At 50.2% G+C, this 12012-nt stretch overlaps 2 non-coding genes across 2 annotated transcripts; both read right to left on the bottom strand.

Moving 5' to 3' along the window:
• Positions 1 to 5130: 5130 nt before the first annotated feature.
• Positions 5131 to 5245, bottom strand: LOC120925357. The gene has a single exon (XR_005746640.1). It is a non-coding gene; the product is annotated as a U5 spliceosomal RNA (small nuclear RNA).
• Positions 5246 to 6533: 1288 nt separating this feature from the next.
• LOC120925694 lies at positions 6534 to 6692 on the bottom strand. Its single transcript, XR_005746903.1, has one exon. It is a non-coding gene; the product is annotated as a U1 spliceosomal RNA (small nuclear RNA).
• Positions 6693 to 12012: the final 5320 nt, after the last annotated feature.

Genomic DNA, 12012 nt, shown 5'->3' with positions numbered 1-12012 from the left:
GGGGATTCAGGGCCACTGGTCTTTACCATCTCCCAGTATCTTCTGCAGACTTGGAACGACCCAAAGGTGATGTAGAAGATCCCTCTTGCGAAGGACTGCACCGAAAGCGTCTCCGCTTTGCTGAAGCCCTGCTCCAGGATCATCTTCTTTCCGAAGATCTCCGAGGTCATGTCAGGGACTCTTCCGTTCACCTCTTTCAGCTGCAGCACGACCGTCTGCTTCATCCAGGGCTCCAAGGTTGGCAGCCCGTCTGCAGGCAGTTTCGGCTTCGCTGGTCTCGGTTGGCTGGCGCCGGCCGGGATGGAAGTGGAGGTTAAGCCAGAGACATTCTCGGGGGCCTCGGAGGAAGTGGCTGGGGCAGGGTTCTTCCTCATGATCTCTTCGGTCTCCTTCGTCTCATCGGTCACTTTTTCAGTCTTCTTCTCGCTTTTCCCCATCTTCGAGAAGTCTGGAAGTCGCTTCGGGAGTTCTTCGGCGGCTTCCTTCCTTGTTCCTCGACGTCTTCGCTCTTACCCTTTACAAAGGCTCTTGCATCTACTGCCCGAAGGTAGTAATGCGGATCTCTTCATCTCTTCATCTTTAGTAAAAGGCAATATTTAAGTTTATTTTGCAAAGCAAATATACAAAAATCAAATACTTTCAACAGGGTACATTCTCTGTACTGCGACGCAGCGCATAAATACACTACATATCAATACAGTTGCAAGCATACAATTAAATTATATTCATTCAACCCATTCTGCGGTATGATGCCTGATGTGTTGCGCAGAGTTGTGAAACCCCGAAACATCACATCGTGCATGACGCCGCATTACCCTGAAAACAGTAGTTCAAAAAAACGTGTCAAGAAATGTCAATGTCAGGGGGAAGGGGAAATCTTCAGACGTCCCCTTCCTCCTTAAAGTCCATCAAGGTATAGTCTCTCAGCAGACTGAAGGTCAGTCTGCGACAGTCCTCGATGGACATCCTCTGCCGGTGGTGTACGCGGCGGTTCCTGGCGTACCATAAAGCGTCTTTAAAGCAACACAGCACCCGCCAGGCACTGTCAATGTCCTCCTGTGAATGAGTTCCACAGAAGAGTCCGTTTAACACACCAAAGTGTGTAATAGCAGTCTGTGGTACAAAGTCTTTAAGTTCAGGTTCCAAGGCCGTCAACAGGCCCTGTGCAAAGGGGCACTCCCAGAAAACATGATATGATGTTTCCTCCTGGATGATGCAAAAGGGGCAGTGCCTGTATCTGCACAGGTTTCAGGCATGCAAGAATGTTCTGAGTAGCAATCCCCCTTGGATTGCCATCCATGCCTGATCTTTGTGCCTGTTGGTGAGTCTCTTTGAAGAAACATTCCTCCAGACCACTTTGCAAGTGGCTGAAGGGAGGCCTGGAATCGACTCCAAGATGTTCGATGCTCTGATCAACTTGTAGATAGTTTTTGGCTTCCACAAGTCAGGCTTAACTCCATGCAGTCCCAGCTCCTTGATGAACTTGAAAGTATCCAAGTAATACCATGGAGCATGCCAGTTGTAGGGGATGGAACTGTCCCATTTGTCCCATCCAAGAGACTTCCAAAGAGGCAGGAGGAAAAAACGGGACATGGAGTTACCGCCAGAGTCCACAGTTCTGTCAACCAAAGTCCTGCGGATGCAGTTACAGGCAAAGAACACCCTCAGTAATGTGGCGATGTCGGGCACGCCCTTACCGCCCTTGAGAGGTTCCTTGAACATAACAGTCCGCTTTACTCTGTCCATTTTGGAGTCCCAGATGAAGTGAAACACCGCCCTGGTGATGGCCTTGCAGGTGTTGTCCCAGGGGGGCCAGGCCTGGGCGAGGTACTGCAACACAGGGAGAATCTCGCTGCGGAGTACCAGTGTTTTCCCTTCGATGGTAAGTTCTCTGTTGCTCCAAAGTCCAAACTTCTGTCTCATCTTAGCCAGTCTTTCCTCCCAGGACTTCAGGGCTGCGCCCTCCGCTCCAAACCAGACTCCAAGAATTTTGATGAAATCCGCTTTGAGGCTGAACGGTATGGGTGCAGAAGAAGGCAGGAACCACTTTCCGAAGAACATGACTTCCGACTTCCCGCAGTTGACCTTTGCCCCTGAAGCTTGGCCGAAGTCCTCGCACGTCTGGACGAGTGTGTCGATGGAGCGCTGGTCGGCACAGAACACCGTCACGTCATCCATGTAGAGCGAGCACTTGACCTCCCGTCTTTCCGGTCCTGGTGCGGTAATCCCTCTGATCTCTGGGTTCCGTCTGATGCTTTGGGCGAATAGCTCTATACAGCAAACAAAAAGCAGAGGTGAGAGAGGGCAGCCTTGTCTGACCCCCGAGAGAACCTCAAAGGGGTCAGTTTTCCAACCATTTTCCAGCACCAAACTACAAATGTCTTTATACATTACATTCACATACGAACAAAACAGTTCCCCAAGACCAAGCCTGCGCAGGGTTCTGCACATGAACTCATGGGAGACACGGTCAAAGGCCTTCTCCTGGTCAAGCATGCACACGGCGGTCCTGGATGTACTGGACCGTGTCCCTGACAAGCGCGAGGCTGTCTGCAATCCTTCTGCCAGGAATGCCACAAGTTTGACCTGGGTGGATGATCTGTCCGATGACAGATTTCAGCCTGTTGGCCAAAACCTTGGCGAGGATTTTGTAGTCCACGTTCAAAAGAGAGATCGGACGCCAATGTTTCAGGTCCGATCTCTCCCCTTTGCGCTTATACAAAATCGTGATCATCCCCTCTCTCAGTGAAGGAGGCATTCTACCCTCCACCACCATCTCCTCGTACAGCTCGAGCAGGTCCGGGCCCACGAGGTCCCACAGGGCTACATAGAGCTCAACTGGGAAACCATCGCAACCCGGGGTCCTGCCCCGCCTAAAGGATTTAGCGGCAGAGTGCAGCTCCTCCAACACCAGGGGAGCGTTGACGGCCGATGTACCTGCAGGATCAATTTGGTTAGTGATACCTGACAGGAACCTGTCGGCTGCCTCAGAGTCCGTTTCTTTCGGGGAGTAGAGGTTGGTGTAGTAGTCTTCAACTACTTGCATTACAGCCTCCTTCCCATTCTGGAGAGTTCCGGTCTCGTCACGCAGTTTTGACAAGGGAGTGTGTCCTGAATGGAGTTTCCTGAAAAAGAAAGAGTTACACTTCTCATCTTTCTCAAGATTCTCCACCTTGGCACGGAAGACAATGTACCTGGATTCTTCCTCAAAGTACCCTTTCAGGCTCTTCTTGGTGTCCTCCAGGTCCTGCCTAACGTCCCAGCCGCAGTGGTGAAGGTCCTGCAGGGACTGCAACTCACGTTGCAGTCTCCTGAGTTCCTTCTTCCTTGCACACACTTGCTGTCGTCCCCTTGCCTGAAAGAAGCTGCGCAGCTTAACTTTCACAACCTCCCACCAATCACTTACCATTCCGAAGAATCTCTTTTCCTCCGTCCAAGAGGCATAGGCCTCCCGGAGTTCCCCCATCAATTCCTCATTTTCCAGCAGGGTGGTATTCAGCTTCCAGGAACCTGGTCCGTGAGCAAAGCTCTCGCCCAGTTCACCCCGAAAGTGAATGGCCCTGTGGTCAGAGAAAAAGCAGGGGATCATGAAGAACTCACGATGCTTGACTGCTCTTGAAGTGAGCACGAAGTCAATCCTGGAACGCACAGATCCATCGGGTCGGCACCATGAATAATTCACGGTACCTTGCCCTATGGATCCCACGGCGTCCCGTAAGGATGCCTCCGAGATCATCTCCTTGAGCAGTTTAGAAGTAACATCAAGTTTTGCGTATATGCTAGAACTGCGCCCATCCTCCTCTATCGGACAGTTAAAATCACCGCCGATCACTACTGCTCTGGTGGTGACAAGTTGCGTCCGCAGGATCTGGAAACGTTCCAGGCGCGCATTCGTATCTGGGGAGGCATACACGTTGATGAGCCTAATTGGCTCTCCCGCCCACGAGCCATCTATGACCAAAAGACGGCCACAGACAAGCTCATGGATGGAGTCAACCGTGAAGCGTCCCCCCCTGATAAGAATGGCTACCCCTGCATTCCTGCAATTGCCACCCCCGGACCAGTAGGTGGGACCGAGGGTCCACTGAGAGGTCAGATGACTGTACCTTCTCAAAGGAGGAAGACCGCACTCCTGAAGCATGTAAACATCACTCTGATGAGTGGAAAGAAAAGTCAGCGCCGCTTGCCTTCTAGAGGTATCCTTGATACTCCTCACATTAATGGAAAAGATTGAGATCTCAGCCATAATGAAAAAGGGGTATGAGGTCTAGTTAGCAAGGGGCCAAACTTACCTCCCCGAAGGGGGCGGGTGGCTCCTCCATCTCCACAGCTGCCTGTTCTGGGTTCTGGGTTAGGCCCAGTTCGTCCAGGACTTCCTCAATTATCTCACTGAAGTTGACGGTCGGGATAGGCACAGTGTCGGCCATAATCTCCCCCTCGTCTTCCTCACCTGCAGACTCCAGGTCCTCCACTACTTGCCCTGGTCCAGCGCTTTCGTGCTGGACCCCGTTGGGCCGTTTGGTGGAGGTGGCGGTTTGTTCTGCCAATAGGCTCACAGGCTTCCGTTTTCGGCCTCCTGTTTGGCCACTGGCAGGGGTGGAAGGGGGGAGGGCGGGGAAGTCCTCCATGGAGGACAGGTCTGGGGTGGGCGGTGGGGCAGGAAGGGTCTCCTCTGAGCCAGAGGGGGTGGGTGGGGGTGTGCCAGAGGAGGGGACAGGGACGGGGACAGGGGCGGGGACAGGGGACGGGGACAGGGGCAGGGACGGGGACAGGGGCAGGGACGGGGACAGGGGCAGGGACGGGGGCAGGGACGGGGACAGGGGCAGAGACGGGGACAGGGGCAGGGACGGGGACGGGGACAGGGGCAGGGACAGGGGCGGGGACAGGGACGGGGGCGGGGACAGGGGCTGGGGCAGGGGTATACTGACGGTTATCAGCAGGCACGCGTAACAATCGGCTTCATCAGATTAATATAAGGCGCACGGCCATTAAATTGGGGGGCAAATATATGCGTGGACCAATGCCATCAAACCGTTTTTTAGGCCGCATTGACCACCACCACCACCAACAACAACATTAACGCCGTCTGTGTGCCTTTCCGAAAAAAGCTATTTTTCACCATATTAAGGAAGCCCAGCATTAGCCAGGCATAAAAAAATTCACCGAAACTCATGATTGTTCCTCTCCACGGAAATCTTTAGTAAAAGGCGAAAGATTTTTTCGTTTTGAAGAGAAACCAGAGTATACCCCTCCAATGTCCTCAACCAGGTCCCCGGCAGAACACAGACAGGCCAGGAACAAAAAATTCCTCTGGTACTAGCCAAAAGGCTCGGCCCTAGAGGCAGGTGCTAAAAAGTGTGTGTGGAGATGTGACCTAAGGTGCCACACGATGAGTGCCCCTCAACACTCGTGCAATGTATGGCACCCCTGGACTGCCACTCCATTTTTCTTTTTTTGAAAAGCCTATGGCGTGTGAACACACCCAAAAAACTCCACCCGGTGCAGAAAAAATGTGCACACACATAAAGAGTGTTCACAAAAACGTGCAGACGGGTGCAACGTCAAGTGGTCCTCCTGTGAAGAGGGACCCAAACCCTGATCCCCCGGGGCGTTAGGCTCCAGACGGGGACTGAGGTACTGTGGTCCGAGCAACCGAAGCCGACACGGACCCAACTTCCTCGGAGGGACTGCCGAAACAGAACCCTCCCAGTACTAGGTGGGGCTCCCCCGAAGGGAGACCCCATGAGAGCAGGCGAACTAAGCCAGAAGGCCATGTCCACCCACTCCCAAGACGTTCAGGGCTGGCCCGAGGACCCGCACCCTACTAATCACACAGTGAGACAAAACATGCACAACAAAAAAAGGACAAAAAAGTGACAAACACAGGCTTAAATAAAATAAAGTGGGGGAAGGGATAGTGGAGAGGAGAGTGAAAGAAGTGGCCATTGTGGTGAAACAATGACCAGGCCCTCCGGCCAGGAATAAAAAATTCCTCCGGTCCTAGCCAAAAGGCCCGGCCCAGGAGGCAGGTGCTAAAAAAAGCGTGTATCTGGTGCAGTGACCGTGGTATCCTTCAATCAATGTGTCCCTCACACACAGTGATCTTCAGATACCCCTGGACTGCCACTCCAGGGGCACATGCACCATAGGCTTTTCGTTCCATATCCGACCCCCCGACCGACCAGTGCAGCCCTCCACCCCTGCCAGCCAACCCAGCGGATTTGCATGGTGCTGCCCCGTCTTAACCCAGGGCATTACCAGCTCCTCCTACTGGATCGCTGACAGAGATAGCACTTACACCAGCCAGCCAGAAGGCCAGACTAGAACTCGGCAAAAAGACCAAGACCAAGCACAGCACCCATCCTCACCAGGAGCACCCTTCCAGATGGCTCAGACTCAACCATGGGCCGGCCCCCAGTATTCTGTCGGGCAGCACAGCGTAGTCCCTGCTGAAACCATCCTTCCAGGTGCAATGACGTCATTGGATTGCATCCACCCTCCCCATGTAGGAGGTGCTTCAGCGCTCCGCTGACAACTGATGAGGACAGATACCACACCCAGTCCCAGCCAAAAGGCCGAGAAGCGGCAGGGAAGACAACCACGATCAGCACGGCCTAGAGTGTGCAATAGCCGTGCCTCGCCCTGGGAGAACCACCTTCATGATCATGGTGTCTCCCCTGCCAGGTAAGTAGGGCACTATCTCCACAGGCTTTTCAACAGTCCTTAGCCCCCGGTCCAGCCCGGCAGCACCCTTCCCAGCCAGGAAGGTAGGAGAAGAGGTCGGGGAGAGCCTACCTAAGCAGGCTACTACCCACAACCCCTATCTCTCCCACCTAATCACATTCTGGAAATACTACCCGCTCCTCCCGGTAAAAAGAGGAGCAAGGGTTCTCTCCAGAACAACTGACTGGGGCAGATAACACCAAATCCAGGCCAAAGGCCAGGGACCCGGCCTCTTGGCTTCGACCTCATGCCTCTCTGTCCCGATCAGAAGCCTTTCACCTCCACGCCAACAGGCTTAGTCTCCGCCGACTGCCATCCCGTTCCCCCTCTCACAGGGTACTGGGGACAGTCAGCTTAGCACTACCTATTGGCAATTGATAAGAACAGATTTTTTTTTAATTCTTTTATTTAAAATTTTCATAAATAAAATACAAAGTAAACATTGACAAAGACAAAAATATGTACAAAAACATATTGTACACATTGTACAAATTAAAAACAAGAAATTCAAAAAAACTTGACAATATTTTCACAATACAAAAGAAAAGACAATATTTTCACAATACAAAAGAAAAGACAATATTTCCACAATACAAAAAGTTGACAATATTTACATACAACACCCACATCCCTCCCAAAACCCACCCACAAAACCCTCCCACATAACCCTCCCACAAAACCCTCCCACAAAACCCCAAAGGTAAATGACAAAAACAAAGCATACACCATCAAAAAATACAACAACGATAATGATAATAAAGAAAACAAGAAAACATTTTACAAAAAAAACCCTTCCACCCATCAAATAGTACAAAATATAATATATCAAAAACTACCCCTACAATGTTCTGTCCCTCAACCCTATCCCTACACAAACAAAACTCACTCCTCAACGCTTGCTCCACACTTTCCCTTCACCACCACCTGCACTCACCCTGAAAGACAAAAATAAAAATGTTAATTTCATCAAAACATCAAAAACATAATCCCGAACACAAAAAACACACATTATATACACCATTGCTTCCACATATCAATTTTCCACAACCTCCGTGCATCACCCTCACCCAATCTCTTAAAATCAAAATATACATAATTAAAAATCCTTCCTCGGACCATGGCCACACATTCCCTCACTTTCACAATCTCCTGTCTAAAAATAAAAATATTACGTACATCCCACAAACATTCCTTAACACAATTCACCACTATCCACAACAATCTCTCCTCATTCCTCGTTAGATCACACAAACCATACAACACCATCTCATACGTTAAAACATCCACACCAGTCAATCCCTTCACCATCTTCTCCATCCTACTCTATATTTTCCTAGCATACCGGCACTCCCAAAACACATGTATCACTCTCTCAATCCCCCCATACCCACTCCTCGGACACACCTCACTATCAACAAACCTTCTCCTCCTCTGAAACTCTCTTGTAGGCAGACACCCATGCACCCCCATCCATGCAATATCTTTCTGCCTATTATCCACTCCCTTACAACACACATTCTTCCAGACTTTCTTACATTCAGCAACTCTCAAACCACCTATTCCTTCCATTTCCTCCCTCTCTTTCAACAACTGCACAATCTTCTTACTCTCACACCATTTATCCCACGTCACATCTCGCAACTCATACCTCCTCATACACCTATCAATCCTCACATAAAACCAAGGCGCAACAAAACATACAGGCTTCCTCAAATCAACCACGCACAACTTATATTTCCGCAACCCCCCCCCCCCCCCCAGCATATCTCACCATACATCCTGCAATATTCTCTTTCTCACTTAATCTCACACACATACTTATATACTTCACCACCAGAAACTTCTCAATACTCACCATATCTTTCCCACCATTCATTGCACTTTTCATCACTTTCTCTCACTTCAACTTCTCCATCCGCGACGACCAAAAACACTTTCACCACCAACACTTTCCCATTCAACGATAAAGTCCGTAGAGACCAGAAATCTGTTTTATTTTTCACTCTCGCCAAAACATCCTGCCAACTCTCTCCCATACAAATCTCCATCAAACTTAACACCCAAAATCCTCAAACCTCCAACACAAAACTTCCAACCACATTGTTCAACTGTTCCGCACACCCCAAACAACTTGCACTCACTCTTTTCCATATTCACACAAAACCCACTTGCCATACAAAAAATCTCAATCAATAGTTTCACCCTTCTTAACCCTACCATATCCTTGCAAACCACAGTAACATCATCCATATATCCAATCACCTTCAATACTCTACCCCCACTCCCAGGAACCTCCACTCCCCTCACACACTTATCTTTTACCAACATCCTCAACAACGGCTCAATTACACAAACAAACAAAACAGGCGACAACGGGCATCCCTGTCTCACTCCTGACCCAATGCTAATGTCATTGGTCAGCCATCCATTCAGCAACACCTTACTTACCATACCTCTATACAAACACTTAATCCACCCAATCAAAACCTCAGGTATCCCCATTCTCCTTAACACTTTAAACATAAACTCATGCAACACTCTATCAAAATCCACAGCCAACACAGCCACCTCCTGCTTCCTCTCCTTACATAACCACAACACATCCCTCAGACTCACCAAACTTTCTGTAATCGACCTCCCAGGCACCGCACACACTTGCTCCTCTCCCACCAATTTCTCCGCTACCGCATGCAACCTATTTGCCAACACTTTCGCCACAACCTTATAATCCATATTCAACAACGATATAGGCCTCCAATTTTTCAACTCACGCTTATCTCCTTTCTTATACAATAAAACAATCACACTTTTCATCATAGAATCAGGCATCCTCCCAACTTCCAGAACTTTCATCACCATCTCATACACACAATCACCAATCACATCCCAAAAAACTCAACAGGCAAACCATCACTACCAGGCGTTTTCCCTTTCTTCATACTCCCAAGACATTCATCAACTTCCTCCTTACTTACTTTCTCCCCTAACATACTCTTATCATCCAAATCCAAACACCTCTCCACCTGCTTCAACACATCCTTCTCAACTCTCGCATCCCTCTTCTTCTCCTTATACAACTCCACATAAAACTTACAAACTTCTTCCCCCACTCTCTCCTTCCCATTCACTTCCAGCCCATTCTCAGCCAACACACATGACAAATCCACCCTCCCACCATACACCTTCTTGAAGAAAAACCGCGTGCACTTCTCATCCTTCTCTTTTACCACCATCCTCGCTTGCGACATAATCTCTCTCCCTCTCCATTCCATAAACATTCTCAACTTCCTTCTTGCTTCCACCAAATCACACCCCACATCCTCTCCCCATTCTCTCAGCTCCTCCAAATATTCTAACCTCTTCAGCCACCATTCATACACCTCACGCTCCTTCCTTGCAATCTCACACCTCTTTCTCACAAAAAAACTCTTTGTCTGCACTTTCACCCATTCCCACCACTCAATCACACTTAAAAAAATCATTCCTCCTCCTCTTCAGTCTTCCAAAAAACACCCCATACTCTCTTTTCACATTCTCATCTTCCAACAACTCAACATTCAACTTCCATACACCTTTACCATACATTACCTCTGGATCCATACTCACAACACATTCGATCCTACCATGGTCCGAGAAAGGCTCCCGTGTGACGTTAAAATCTTGTGCCTGTAAGTTTTTGGAAATAAAACAAAAATCAATGCGTGATTGTACAGTTCCCCGATCACTAAAATATGTAAAACCACCACCTTCACCCACATCCCTCAAACCAAACAAACTTAAAACCTCACCCAACTCCTTTCCCGACTTATCAATATCCCCACCACAAGCCCCACACCTATCCCCCTTTCGTAAAATACCGTTAAAATCCCCACACACAATAACCGGATCCCTTCCCCCAAAAAAAAACGTTCCTTTCTTCTCCACAGGTGCGTACACACAAAACAACTTAAAACAAACACCCCCATATTCTAAAAAAACACACAAACACCTCCCCACCTCCACCTCCACCTTCCTTAAAACCTTAATCCTCCTATTTTTAAAAAGTATCCCCACACCCGTACACCTGCTTCGGCCGAAGGACCACACCGCAATCCCCTGATCCCACGTTGCGGTGGGCGGGTCTTCCCTCAAATTGCAGTCCTGTAGGCAGAAAATGTCAGCAGCATACCCGGACAAGATCTTACATACTGCTGCCCGCCTACAGGACGTCCCAATACTTCTGCAATTGAGGTAAGATACCCCGTAAGGCCATAAAATATTAGATAGGGATCATACTCCATCATGACTTTTTTTCCTTTTTGCTTTTTCCGGATCGGGTACGATGGCTCACCCCTGACCCTGGACTTACCCCTCCGGTCTTCTTCTCCTTCTCCTTAGAACCGGGCCTGCAGTACCCCATCACCTCCTGCAGGCTGGACACCTGACCAGTGCTCACATAAGATGGTGCAAGTGAGGAGTCCGAGTCGACCACTGCTTCAGATGACCCGGGGTCCGGGGAATCAGTAAATGAGCCAATGTCATGGGACGAAGTAGGGGCCTCTGCGCCCTCCATCTTCCTTTTTAAGGAAGGCTGCCCCACTTCCATCCCTTCCTCCGCCTCTGAGTCCTCCGACTCCATGCCGCAACCCTCCGCCTCCCCCTCGGTCATGAGGTTGTCAGGGACACTCCTCTCGGGAAGAGAAGAGGTCCCTTCCTCCCCCACGGTGTCCAGAGGGGAGGGACCGGGCTCACCCTCCATAGGTGGGCAGGCATCAGCCCACACCCCTACTTCCTCAGTTAGCCCTGTGGTCTGGTCGCCGGAGTTCACCGCGGCAGCAGGAGGACCCCTGGCCACATCTGCGTACGACAGTACCCGTCTCTCCACAACCGCTGCTGGAGCCTCCACCGATCTTACTTCCACCACCACGGTTGTGGATTCAGATGTTTCCCCAGGCTTTGAAGCCTTCGGGCACTGCCTATCCAGGTGGGTTCGGCTCCCACAGATGTGGCAGCTCTTACTCTCTGGACATTGGCTCGCCCCATGACCCTGCTTGAAGCAGTTACGGCAGGTCAACCCGGCCTCGCACTGGTCCTTCGTGTGCCCAAAGGCGAAGCACTGCCTGCAGAAAAGTGGTTGGCCAGGGTACCACAGGTAACCACGGTTCCGCTCTATGGAGAAGGATTGGGGGGGTGCCGGACGCCACCGACCCCTTCCTTCTCCGCCTGGAAGGTGACCCAGAATCTACCCTGCCCATTAAAAGTACCGAAAACGTTCGTCAGTTTCACGCCCGCAAAAACTGACTCGCAGTA

Source organism: Rana temporaria, chromosome 1 (assembly GCF_905171775.1).
Source record: "Rana temporaria chromosome 1, aRanTem1.1, whole genome shotgun sequence".
In the NCBI taxonomy this organism is placed as follows: domain Eukaryota; kingdom Metazoa; phylum Chordata; class Amphibia; order Anura; family Ranidae; genus Rana; species Rana temporaria.
The sequence above is the reverse complement of the archived record's forward strand: the minus strand, read 5'-3'. Positions and strand labels throughout refer to the sequence as shown.